The sequence below is a fragment of the Canis aureus genome, chromosome 30 (assembly GCF_053574225.1).
Source record: "Canis aureus isolate CA01 chromosome 30, VMU_Caureus_v.1.0, whole genome shotgun sequence".
In the NCBI taxonomy this organism is placed as follows: Eukaryota; Metazoa; Chordata; class Mammalia; order Carnivora; family Canidae; genus Canis; species Canis aureus.
Genome location: NC_135640.1, coordinates 3,967,991 through 3,981,457, shown reverse-complemented (window position 1 = coordinate 3,981,457; position 13,467 = coordinate 3,967,991). Strand labels below are relative to the sequence as shown.

The 13,467-nt window shown below is 51.5% G+C and overlaps 1 long non-coding RNA gene across 8 annotated transcripts in view; it reads left to right on the top strand.

The window, feature by feature from the left end:
- The window catches only part of LOC144301696 (uncharacterized), a 102,729-nt gene that overhangs the window by 42,895 nt on the left and 46,367 nt on the right, over positions 1-13,467 (top strand). For 6 of the 8 annotated variants that reach the window (XR_013368433.1, XR_013368430.1, XR_013368427.1 and 3 more), the window contains one exon: positions 12,393-12,529. The exons of the other annotated variants lie outside the window; for them this stretch is intronic. This is a non-coding gene — a long non-coding RNA (uncharacterized LOC144301696). The remainder of the gene's footprint in view (positions 1-12,392; positions 12,530-13,467) is intronic. 8 annotated transcript variants of the gene reach the window in all.

Genomic DNA, 13,467 nt, shown 5'->3' with positions numbered 1-13,467 from the left:
TTAGGACTGCCTTTGGTACAGCCCAGAGGTTTGGAGAAACATGTTTTCATTTTCGTTTGTTTTATATTTCCTCTTTAATTTCCTGGTTGCTCCATTCATTCTCTAGTAGGATGATCATAAACTCAACATATTTTTGGTCTGTCCAAATTTTTTCTTACTGTCGACTTCAAGTTTCATAGAGTTGTGGTCCAAAAATGTACAGGGTGTGATATCAACCTTCTTGTAACTGTTGTACCTGTTGAGAGCTGTTTTGTGGGCCTTGATATTATCTGTTCTGGAGAATGTCCCATGTGCAGTTGAAAGGAATGTGTGTTCTGCTTTCGGATCGAATATTCTGACTATACCTGTCGAGTTCCTGTGGTCCAGTGTGTCAAGGCTATTGTTCACTTGTTGATTCTGCTAGACGATCAGTCCATTGCCATAACTGGGTGTTGAAATCCCCTATCAGTGTATTATTACCAGTGATTTCTTGTATGTTTGTTGTTAATTGGTTTCTATATTTAGGTACTCCCATGTTGGCAGCATAAATATTTAGTTGTTTGATCTTGATAAAGTGTCTTTTTAATTATGAAATAATGTTCTTCTTCATCTCTTCTTACAGTATTTTTCTTCCTTTTTGAGATTTAAATATTTTATTTATTTTTTCATGAGAGATACACAGAGAAGCAGAGGCAGAAACATAGGCATAGCGAGAGGCATGTTCCCCTAAGGGAGTCCGATGTGGGACTGGATCCTGGGATCCCAATATCACACCCTGAGCCGAAGGCAGATGCTCAACCACTGAGCCACCAGGTGTCCCCCAGGGTTTGGTTTCAAATCTCGTTTGTCTGATATAAGTATGGGTCCTCCAGCTTTCGTTTGATATCCATTAGCATGGTAGATGATTTTCCCTCCCCTGACTATCAATCTGCTGGTGTCTATAGGTCTAAGGTGAGCATCTTGTAGGCAGCATACAGGTGGATCTTGTTTTTTTAATAACAATTTTATTTATGAGAGAGAGAGAGAGAGAGATGCCGAAAATTAGGGAGAGAGAGAAGCAGACTCCCCACCAGGAGCCCCATATGGGACTCGATCCCAGACTCCAGGATCACACCCTGAGTCAAAGGCAGTTGCTCAACTCCTTGAGCCACTCAGGCATCCCAGATCCTGTGTTTTAAGCCACTCTGATACCCTATATCTTTTGATTGGAGCATTTAGTCTATCAGCATTCAGAGTGATTATTCAAAGATATGAACTTTGTGCATTTGTGTTACCGGAAGATTTGGTGTTTCTGGTGATGTACTCTGGGCCTTTCTAGAGTTGTTGCTTTTGGTCTCTTTTTTTCCCCCACTAGAAGAGTCCCTCTTAAAATTCCTTACTGGACTGGTTAAGTGGTCATGAACTCCTTTATATTTTGCCTGTCTGGGAAAATCATTATCTCTCCTCTCCTCCTGAATGACACCCTTGCTGAAGCAAGAATTCATACAATCGGACTCCAATAAAAGAAATTTAAAAACATAAAATAAATTTTTGGTCTTATGATTGAGGAAAATGGCATCTAGGAGGTAAACCAGAAGCTGAAAGAGCGGAGGACAGATTTCACCGTCCGTAGCCTTCACAGGGACATGATGTCCTTCCCAAGGAGGGGCCTCCCCTCCGTAGGATGCTTCCTGCCCCTCTGTGCTCCTTGTTGGAACCCAGCAGGCACATCTCTGTGCCTCCAGCACCTCTGCAGTCATGGTTTATTGCGTCTTTCATGTATCCTATTGGGGACCACAGCGTCGTGTATGTAACCATCCGGGTGCTGTTAGACAACATTGGGTGGATTCCAACTTTTGTTGGTTGTGTGGTGTGTGTGTGTCTATCACATGTAGCTATCACGTGCAGCTATTGGATCCTCTGGCTGGGTCACCCAAATGCCGAAATGGTTGGCACAACATCATTTCTGGTGCTGGCGCTGGGCGGCTAGCTAGGCTCTCATGGCATACCAACGGCTCGCGCGTGCAGTGATTTTCCGCTGGAGGGTAGGCTGAGCTGGAAGGTCCGGCTTGGCCATATTCCCATGTGCGGAAGTGGGTCCTGCCATGCGCTGGCTGCTTATCTTCTCCCTGATGCCTCTCTAGCAGGGAGCTAGACCTCGGGGCCATCCTGGCGGGAGCTCCTGAGGAGCCAGCTGCCCATGGGGGGGAGCCCTGGGACTGCCTGTGTTTGGGATTCTGGGTGGGGACGGGGCTGGGGTTCTTCGGTCCCCTGTGCTGCCTGGCCTTCAGGCTGAGCCCCATGCTCACCCAGCCCCTATTCACTAAGGCGAGGAGGGTGCCCTCCACATGCTGGTGTGAGAGATCTAGCACCACAAGGTGTGCACGCCGAGTACACCTTGTGAGGGTGGCCCACGTGCGTGAGCTGCAGTGTGGGACCCAGTAAATTTAACAAAAATCCCTTACCCCTGGACAAGCAGAGCAGGACTGATTCCATTTTGTGCTCCACCAGCCATCTCCCCTATGACCCCACGTGACCTGCTTATGGCTTAAGGTGCTGCCCCACCCGACTCAAGCCGCTGGGAACACCCTAATCTGAAATCGGGTCATCACAATGTAACCCTGCATTGTGCCACACAAAGCTGCGCACCAATTCTGACCAAAGTAATAGGCCAGTTCAAGTCGATACTAAAAGGTAGAGTGTAATTCAATCAGCCACCTGCGTGTGGACAAACATGACTACGCATCTTTCAGCATTCCCATGTGCCACTGGCTCCTATAAAGCTGCTACACCTCTTAGTCTCGGGGTCCAAATCCCTACTCCTCTGTGTCTGGTGCACTTGGACCCAAGCTCCAGCTTGTAAGAAACCCTCGGGAGTTTGCATCGGTGTGGGTTCCTTGGTGGTTTCTCGGATTAGCAATCTTGGGCACAACATAAGGGCCTGTTGTCCTGACATCCCTTCCAGGGCCACCATACCACCCCGCAGGCCCTCTGTGCCCCAGGCACACAGGCACGGGGATACGGGGAGGGGAGGAAGTGCCCCGGAACCCAGCCGGCCCTGGCCCCCTGGACAGAGAGAGCACAGACCACCCAGGTCTCTTCCACAGACACTGGTGCCCTGAGGCTCCCTGGCTGTCACTCTGTCCCAGCCCCTCCTGGCCTGCTGGGCACAGGCTGAGTCCCAGTAAAGTCTATGGTGCCTGACCCTGGCGTCTGGCAGCCCCTGGAAGGCATGTGAGGATGTCAGCTGGGTGTGACTGGCAGCGCCACTGTAGGGGCTGTTTGGGGCATGGATGTAGCCCCTCCTCCTCTCTCAGGGTCTCTCCACGCCCTCTGCTCAGAGTTCTGGGATACACATAAATGGGCTGGCTGTGCATTTTCGCACCACAACACTTTATTGACGATCTACAGCAATGGGGCTCAGAGCCGAGGGCTCATGCTTTCCCCTGGTGAGGGAGACCTTTCTGTCCTTTAGGGGAGGACAAGAATCACATGTGGGGTGGGGACGGGTGCTGGAGTCCCCCACCTGGGAGCTTGTTTGGACTCCGGGTGGGGACGTGTCCTGAGGTTTCAGCAAGAGAGACGGTTCTGAGGGCAGCAGAGCTGAGCTGGACCTGAGCTCATGGGCTCCTGCACTGTTCCCCGCAGGGTAGCTGGACCCCGGTCTCGGGGCCCTGGGGCCCCAGAACCAGGTGGAGCCTGTCTCCTAGTGTGGGTGCGGGTGGGGCCCACCGGCCTACCCCTTCTCTCCCCAACATTGGGTGTCCCGGGATTCCTAGGGCTGCCCTAGGTCAGCGACCGGGATCTGTGGGGCACACCCAGGGCCCAAGAGGCCACATCCAGCTGTGGGAGGGCTCTCTCAGCCTGGGGCCAGAATCCAGGGCTGGCCAGGGCCATGGGGGGCTGGATCCCATTAGTCTTTGTGTTGGGCCTGGAGGGGCTCAAATCACCCCAACCCCACAGAGCCCAGGGCCAGGCCAGCCCATGTCCCTCTGGGTTAGGGGCTGGTGTCCTATGCAGGGTGTGCCACCCTCCAGGAGGGACAGTGGGTGGAGGCAGGGCACAGTGGGTCCTCTGCACCACTCACCTGCACCCACCCTGTCTGGGGCTCCCTGCCTTCCCTCCTTCTTGCAACCCCTGGGTACTCTATGGGAAACCCGGTCTTCTGATGGGAGCAGGGTATCCAGAGAACCCCGGTGAGGCTGAGTATGTCCCACAGGGGGCAGCTGCCCAGGGTCTTTTCTGGGGACAGATGCTGTGGGGGTGGATGTTGTGGGGGCAGGGGCATGATGGTGGTGGAGTGTGGGGGATGGTTTAGGGGGGAAAGTGGGTGGAATAGTGTAGGTGGGGATTGTGTGGGGCTGTGTCGGTGTGAGGGGGATGATATAGGTGGGATGCTATTGGGGATGATGATGAAGGGGAATGGTGTGGGGGTGGGGAATGAGGGGATGACATGGGGGGCCTGCCGACACAGGGCATCCACTTTCAGACGCACATGGATACGTCTACAGATAAAGGCGATCCCAGTCTGGGGTTTGCTGTGACAACTGCCCCTGGGGCCCCGTGTAGTCAATGCAGGGCGCTGGCTGGACCAGGGGTATTATCTGGGGGTCATCATACTACGTATGTTTACAAATTGCAAATTGTCTCAAATTAAATGCATAGAATTTAGATATATATAAAACACCAAGTGTGGGTGTCACCCTGACCCGTCCGACCCTCATGGGAACGATGTGTGTCCTGCTCCAGCCACGGCCATGCCGCCTGGCCCACAGGTCCGGTTACTGCCCTCCACGGGCCCCACCGCAGCCCCCTGCTTCTCAAGGGGCCGTCCCTCGCCCCTGTGTGGTTCCGCTCCCATGGAAACCCCTAGAGGCACCGACCTAGTGACCCCCTCAACCCCGAAGCCCCGGGGGTTGGGGCATGGGTGTCATCCCCTGCACCCAACCATACAGTGGTGTGTTACTGGCTGCTGTTGCTTCCCCCGGCCTCTTAAGCCCCGTGTTCCCTACCCAGAAGCCCCTGGACCTCCCCCGGGGCCTAGAAGCCCCCTGACTCAACAGCCTCTCCCCACCCTCTAGCAGTCCCAAAACTTGATTTGGCTGCCAAACATCTTGTTGATGTCCAGGTCTATCTGCGTGATGTCCCTGGAGGAGACGAGGCCTCCTCCTTCATTTCCTGCAGGAAAACCGGGGAGGAGGAGCCGGCGTCAGGGACACAGACACCGGCCAGTCACCAGCGGCCATCCTGGGCAGGGAGCCCTGGGGCCACCATAGGAGTGTGTCCTGCTGAAACCTCCTTTCTTCTCCTGGGAGGCCGGGGATGGCCAGAGTGCCGACCGTGGCTGTGGGACCTCTGTGAGGGGCTGTGGTGAGCCGCTGTGGGCGGGAGGTGACTGAGGGTCAGCCTGGGTGGGAGGGGACAGGGTATCAGCCCAGGTGGGGAGGGGACTTGGGGGTGTTGTGCCCAAGATTGTCCATGCCAACACCGATGCAAACACACGAGGGTTGATTTACAAACTCAAGCTTGGGTCCAAGTATAGCTCACACAGCGGAGCAGGGACTTGGACCCCGAGGTGGGTTTTAGCTTAGTTTTAAGGGCTGGTCTCAGGGACCTCCAGAAGGGCTGGAGCAATTCCTCAAGTTCTGTTTACATTTTGATATGAGGCCTTCAAGGGCATTGAGCTTTGTTCTCATTCTAATATGGGGCTTTCTGGGACCTTAAGCTGTAAGATTTTTTTCTTTTTTTCCTGTAACTGAAGTAATGCAAATTTTAGCTCTTATACACAGGGTCCTGGGATGGCAATACTTGTGCTAACTGTGAACTTAAAGTGGAACGGCCTCAATTTTCTCAGCCTCCCCACAGACAAGTGACTGAAGTTTAAAACTCCAAATTTTAGGGGCTGCCCTGGTGGAGACCTGTTCTCTTCCTGCCCGGGAGGGTATCCTCGCACTCCTGGCCTTTGCTGGTCTGTCCCAGGAACTGGGCCCCATGACTGCACAGGGGTTTGCAGCTTATGGCCACACAGGGCAGACAGCTGGCCCGAGCCCCGCTGCTCTCAGCCAGGTTCCTGCTCCTGTGCCTGGGAACAGTTGGCGTCACCATCCTTGGGACCCCTGGGATCCTGGCCCACCCTGTCGCTCCAGGGACTGCCCCCCACTTCTCCACCTGAACACCTTAAGGCTGGTGTGTCCCCCACTCTAGGAGACTTCTGAAAGTTCAGATTTTGTGCACTGCTGCTTATAATATTGTGAGTAGATTCGTCAGTTGGCTCTCTGCCCTTGTGGGATCCGGGGCTATGTCTCTCCAAGATCAACTGATTGATTTTTTTAAGATTTTATTTTTCTGTAATCTCTACAGCCAACATGGGGCTTGAACTTGCTACCCCTAGAACAAGAGTCCCATGTTCTTATGAACCACGCTGAGCCGGTCAGGCTCTCTTTGATTGATTGATACATGTTAATTGACGCAGGGATCTTGCATGTGTCAGGGCAGAAACTGAGCCCAGGCTTTGAGGTGTGGTGGAGTCATTTGGACCTGGTCAATGTGAAAGAAACCATAGCTTCCCTGGAAGCCCAGGGAGCAGGGCCCACACACATGAAAAGTTGATAATTTCCTTTACTGTAGTAGTTATTTTACTATTTATTTAAAGTGCTATTCAATGGTAAATGTCAATCTAGGATTGGGATACAGTGAGAACGTTCTAGGATTCGGAGGTAACTAAAGCTAAAGTCCAGGACTTAATGTTCGAGTTCGATGCAGAGATAGGCAAGGAAGCAAAGAGTTATGAAACATGGCAGTGGGGTGCCTGGCTGGCCTGGTTGGGGATCTTGATCTCAGGGTTGTGAGTTTGAACTCCATGTTGGGTATAGAGAGGACATGAAATGAAAATATTTAACAAATAATAAATAGATGAACAAATAAAGCATGACATCAAAGGTAAGTGTTTGCTTATGTCTCACCTGCGAACTATTCTTTTTTTTTTTTTTTTAAAGATTTTATTTATTTATTCATGATAGTCACAGAGAGAGAGAGAGGCTCAGAGACACAGGCAGAGGGAGAAGCAGGCTCCGTGCACTGGGAGCCCGACGTGGGATTCGATCCCGGGTCTCCAGGATCGCGCCCTGGGCCAAAGGCAGGCGCCAAACCGCTGCGCCACCCAGGGATCCCTGCGAACTATTCTTGATCGCCCCGCTTGTACTACTTAGCCCAGATGACGTCCTCCACAAGGGATAGTCCTGCCTCAGTGTAAGTGGGCGTCTTTCATTGTAAGACCTGTGGTTCCCCTCTTTCTGCAGGGAGAGAAGAGCCGTGAAGCCACGACTTCGGGGGATCAGCATACACCTAGGCAATGACCATTTCTGAACCCGGTAACCAGAGCTCGGCCTCCTCTAGGACGCGATGTCATAAGGAAGTCTCTTTGGTCATTGTCTTGGATGCAGGGTGGAGGCTAAACTAGAATTAGGAAGAACAAAAGAGGAGGAAAACCAGAAGCTGAAAGAGAGGAGGACAGATTTCACCATCTGTAGCCTTCACAGGGACCTGGTGTCCTTTCCTAGGAGGGGCACCCCGTCCGTAGGATGCTTCCAACCTCTCTGTGCTCCTTTTTGAAACCCAGCAGGCACATCTCCGTGCCTCCAGTACCTCTGCAGTCATGGTTTATAGCGTCTTCCATGTATCCTATTGGGGACCACAGCGTCGTGTATGTAACCATCCGACTGCTGTTTGACAACATTGGGGGATTCCGACTTTTGTTCGTTTTGGGTTGTGTGTGTGTCTATCACATGCAGATATCATGTGCAGCTATCTGACCCTCTGGCTGCGTCACCCAAATGCCGAAATGGTTGGCACAACATCATTTCTGGTGCTGGCGCTGGGCAGATAGCTGGGCTCTCCTTGCCGACTCGGGGCTCGCTCCTGCAGTGACTTTCCTCTGGAGGGTCAGCTGAGCTTGAAGTTCCGATTCGGCCAAATTCCCATGTCCAGCAGGGGTCCCGCTGAGTGCAGGCTGCTTCTCTTCTCCCCGATGCCTCTCCATCAGGGAGCCAGACCTCAGCGCTGCCTGGGGGAGATCCTGAGGAGCTGCCCATGGTGGAGAGGCCTGTTGCTGCCTGTGTGTGGGAGTCGAGTTGGGGTGAGGGCTGGGGTTCTCGGTCCCCTGTGCTGCCTGGCCTTGTGGCGAGCCCCATGCTCACCCAGCCCCTACTCACTAGGGCAAGGAGGGTGCCCTCCACACGCTGGTGTGATAGATCCAGCACCACAAGGTGTGCACGCTGAGTCTGCCTGGTCAGGGTAGCTGAGGTGCATGAGCTGCAAGTGTGGGACCCAGGAAAGTTAACAAAAATCCCCTACTCCTGGACAAGCAGGGCAGAACTGATTCCATTTTATGCTACACTCGCCACCTCACCTATGACCCCCACATGACCTGCTCATTGCTTAAGGTGCTGCCCCACCCTAGTCAGGCCGCTGGGCACACCCTAATCGGAAATCAGCTTATAACAATGTAACCCTGCTTTGTGTCCCCCAAAACTGTGCGACGATTCTGACCAAAGTAATAGGCCAGCTCAATTGGATACTATAGGGTAAGGTGTAATTCAATCAGCCACCAGCTTGTGGACCGGCATGATCGTGCAACTTTCTGCGAATCCCATGTGCCACTGGCCCCTATAAAGCTGCTATGCCTCTTAGTCTCAGGATCCACGTCCCTGCTCTGCTGTGTTGGGTGCAATTAGACACAAGCTCCAGCTTGTAAAGAAACCCTCGGGAGTTTCCATCGGTGTGGGCTCCTTGGTGGTTTCCCTGATTTGCAATCTTGGGCACAACACCAGGGCCTGGTGTCCTGGCATCCCTTCCAGGGCCACGCTGACCACCCCACAGGCCCTCTGTGCCTCAGGCATACAGGCACAGGGATGCACAGAGGGGAGGAAGTGCCCCAGAACTCGGCCATCCTCGGCCCTCTGGACAGAGGGAGCACAGACCTCCCAGGTCGCTGTGCACAGACCCTGGTGACCTGAAGCTCCATGGCTGTCACTCTGTCCCAGCCCCTCCTGGCCCAGTGGGCAGAGCCTGAGTCCCAGGAAAGTCTGTGGGTCCTGACCCTGGCATCTGGCCGCCCCTGGAAGGCACGTGGGGACGTCAGCTGTGTGTACCTGGTGGCGCCCCTGCAGGGGCTGTTTGGGGCCTGGATGGTGCCCCCTCCTCCTCTCTGGGTATCTCTCCACGCCCCATGCAGAGTTCTGGGAGACACAGAAATGGCCTGGCTATGCTATTTCGCACCACAAAACTTTATTGACTTTTTACAGCAAACAGGCTCAGAGCCTAATGTGCAGCTTCCCCTGGGGAGGGAGATCTTTCTGTCCTTTAGGGGAGGGCAAGAATCACACAGTGTGGGGGGGGCGGGTGCTAGAGTCCACATTGTGGGAGCATGTGTGGATTCCGGGTGGGGGCGTGTGTCCTGAGATTTCAGCCTGAGTGACTGTTTTGAGGACAGAAGAGATGACCTAGACCTGCAGCTCATGGGCTCCTGACTGGGACCCACAGGGCAGCTGGACCCCGGCCTGGGCCCTCGGGGGCCCCAATACCCAATACCTGGAGCTTGCCTCCTGGTGTGGGGTCGGGTGGGGCCAACCGGCCTATCCATTCTCTCCCCACCCTGGGTTGTCCCAGGATCCCCCAGCCTGCCCTAGGTCAGTGACCTGGATCTGTGGGGCACACACAGGGCCCAAGAGGCCACATCCAGCTGTGAGAGGGCTCACTCAGCCTGGGGCCAGAATCCAGGGCTAGCCAGGACCATGGGGGCCTGGATCCCATTAGTTTTGTTTTGGGGCTGGGTGGGGCTCAAATCACCTCAGCCCCCACAGAGCACGGGGCCAGGTGTGCCCAGGTCCCTTTGGGTTAGGGGCTGGTGTCCTGTGCAGGGTGTGCCGACCTCCAGGAGGGACAGTGGGCGGAGGCAGGGCCCAATGTGTCCTCTGCACCACTCACCTGCACCCACCATTTCAGGGATCCTTGCCTTCCCTCCTCCCTGCAAGCCCTGGGTTCTCTATGGGACAATCGGGCTTCTGATGGGATCAGGGTATCCATAGAACCCTGGGGAGGCTGAGCATGTCCCACAGGGGGGCAGCTGCACTGGGTCCTTGCTGGGGGCCGGTGGTGTGGTGGTGGATGGTGTGGGGCAGGGATATGATTGTGGTGTTATATTAGTCCGGTACAAATATTAGCTATTGAATCAATATTAAAATAGTCGCATTAACCAAAGACCATACGTTATTCAGATTTCCTTAGATTTTGCTAAGTTACTATCCTTCATATCACATTCCATTTGTACTCGTGTTTTCTTAGGCTCCTCTGGATTGTGACAGTCTTTCAGCCTTTCCTTGTTGTCGTTGAACTGGAACACTTTGAGAAGTAGAGTATTTTGTAAAATTTACCTCAGTTAGGACATGTCTGTTGTTTATCTCATCATTGAACTGTTTTTGTGGATTATATACAGAGATATACTGCCATTTTTATTATATCATATAAAGGATAGATATTATCAACATGATTTATCAGTCTTGGTATTGATCTGATCATCTTGCTGAGGTAGTGTTTGTCAGCTTTCTCCATAGTAAAGTGATTTTATTATTATTATTATTTTTATTATTTTTATTTTTATATTAAGATTTTCATATTATATTTTGTAGAAGGAAGTTACTATGTGTTTTCCACACATAAGAGTGGGAGGCTATGCTAATCAACTTGAGGGTGGAATGTCTGGACAACTTCTTTGAAATTCTACTACATGGGAGATTTCTCTTCCTTCTGTTTGTTTCTTTTTCAGGATGTTATTTATTATTTGAGAGAGAGAGGAGAGAAAAACCATTAGCGAGAGGGGCAGATGGAGAGGGAGAAGCAGGTTCCCTGCTTCAGGGAGCCTGCCTTGGGACCTGGATCATGATCTGAGCCTAAGGCAGAAGCTTAACTGACTGAGCCACCCAGATGCCGCTTTTTCTTTCTTTCTTTCTAATAATAAATTTACTTTTTATTGGTGTTCAATTTACCCACATACAGAATAACACCCAGTTCTTATCCCGTCAAGTGCCCCTCTCAGTACACGTCACCTATTCACCCCCACCCCCATCCTCCTCCCCTTCCATCACTCCTAGTTCATTTCTCAGAGTTAGGAGTCCTTATGTTCTGTCTCCATTTCTGATATTTTCCACACATTTCTTCTCCGTTCCCTTATATTCCCTTTCATTCTTATTTATATTCCCCAAGTGGATGCGAACATACAATGTTTGTCCTTCTCTGATTGACTTACTTCACTCAGCATGATACCTTCCTGTTCCATCCACATTGAATCAAATGGTGGCCATTTGTCTTTTCTAATGGCTGAGCAAGGCCCACCTTTTCTCTCTCTTCATCATCTGAGTCTCCTATGATATGAATGTTATTGTTTTAATAAGTGGCTGAGTTCCCTATGTCTGCCTCTGTGGTCCATAACCTTTCTTGTTTTGAAGGCTTCCACTTGGGACAGCATCTCAGTTATAGCATTTTTAACATTGGCCTGACTAGATTTTAGTTCTTTTATTTCTACAGTAGGAATTCTCTAGTTTTCTTCTGTGCTCTTTTTCCAGCCCAGCTGCTACCTTTATAATCATTGTTTTAAACTGTAATTAGACATCATATATGTGTATTGATGAACTTCCTCGCTGTGAGTACTACCTCATGTTATTTTATGGAGTTGAATTTGTCCATCTCATTATTTTTTCCAGAAAAGAAAGAAGGAAGAAAAAGGAAAACCAAGAAAAACAATAACAACTACCCTCCCAAAATAAAAAACACCAGATTATTTTGGCCTGCTTGTTAAAGATTCTAAATCCCAAAATAAGAAACACAATTAAAGTACCATGATAGTAAAAATAATAAATATATAAGGTACATACATAAAAATTAAAATAAGGCAATTAATAAAAAAGAATCAAAGAAAATAAATGAAAATAAAGCACAAAGAACAAAGGAAGCTAGACCCTACTTTCCAGGCAGAGCTGAAGCTCTGCAGCCTCTGTGGTCCGACAACTTGGTGGCAGTGAGTGGTCTGTGCAGGGTCTCGGGATGGGCCATGGCGCTGATTCTTAGGTGCACATCTGCCTGGGAGATGCAACTGTGGGGTCAGAGGCTGGGTGGGCGTCAGCGCCTCTGGCCTCCAGTGGGCGGCGCTGTGCTGCACCCTGAGACTCCCCTGATGGGCGGGATGTTGGTGGGGATGCTGAGTCCACTGGCTCTGGGGCTGAGCATCCCCCCACCCCCCCTCACCTCACCCCCCCCCCTCCCCGGTCTGCAAGGGCCTACACAAAAGACCTGCCAACACCCGGGTCTCCACTGCTTCTCTCAGAACCTTGCTTTTACTCTGCCTGCGTCCGAGCTTCTTTTGGTTTTGTTTTTTTTCTCAGACTGTTTTGCCCAAGATTGCGAATCCGAGAAACCACCAAGAAGCCGACACCAATGCAAACACACGAGGGTTTATTTACAAGCTCGAGCTTGTGTCCAAGTACTCCCGACATAGCGGAGCAGGGACTTGGACCCCGAGGTGGGTTTTATCTTAGTTTTAAGGGCTGGTCTTGGGACCTCCATAGGGCTGGAGCAATTCCTCAAGTTCTGTTTACATTTTGATATGGGGCCTTCTAGGGCATTGAGCTCTGTTCTCATTCTAATAGGGGCTTCCTGCCCTTTGCCTGGACTCAGTTTTTATTCTATTGTCGGGCTTTCTAGGACATTAAGCTGTAAACAGCAAAGATTCCACAACTGGAAGGGGAACTCACACTGTCCCTGTATGCTGAAGACGTGGTACTAGAAACAGGAAAGTCGAGAGCCTCCATCAAGCCTGTTAGAACTAAGGAGTGAGTTCAGTAAAGTCAGGGGACACAAACTGACCCTACAGAGCAGAGTAGCCTTGCTGTTTCCCGACAATGAGCACTCAGGAAGGAAAGGAAGGACGTGACTCCCTTCTCAGGAGCATCACAGAGAATAAATAATGAGACAGAAACAAAGGAGCACAAGACTTGTGCAGTGAGCCATACCAGTCTCTGGGAGGCCTTCCTGGGCTCGGGGGTGGGAGCCTCATCTTGTGAAAATGTCCGCAGTTCCTGAAGCCACCCTCAGTTTCAATGTCATTCCAATCAAAATCATGGTCGCAGATCTTAGAAATAGGAAAAAAAAAAAACCATAACATCCATCCGCCCCCCAAAATGACCCCGGACAGCAAATCAGTATTGGAGGAGCAGGCCAGAGAGGGACATGACACTTTCCTATTTCAAACGATGTCACAGAGACACAGGATATAGCAGTGTTGTTCTCGCGCCCCCGGCTGGCTGGCAGTTAAGCATTCGACACCTGACCTCACCTCCCGTCCTGATCTCCGGGTCGTGAGTTCTAGCCGTGGGTTGGGCCATGGATGAGGCGTGGAGCCTACTTAAAACAAACCAGACTCAAGGGGGGTGGTCCCGGCATAAGCTGAAGGAGCAGAAC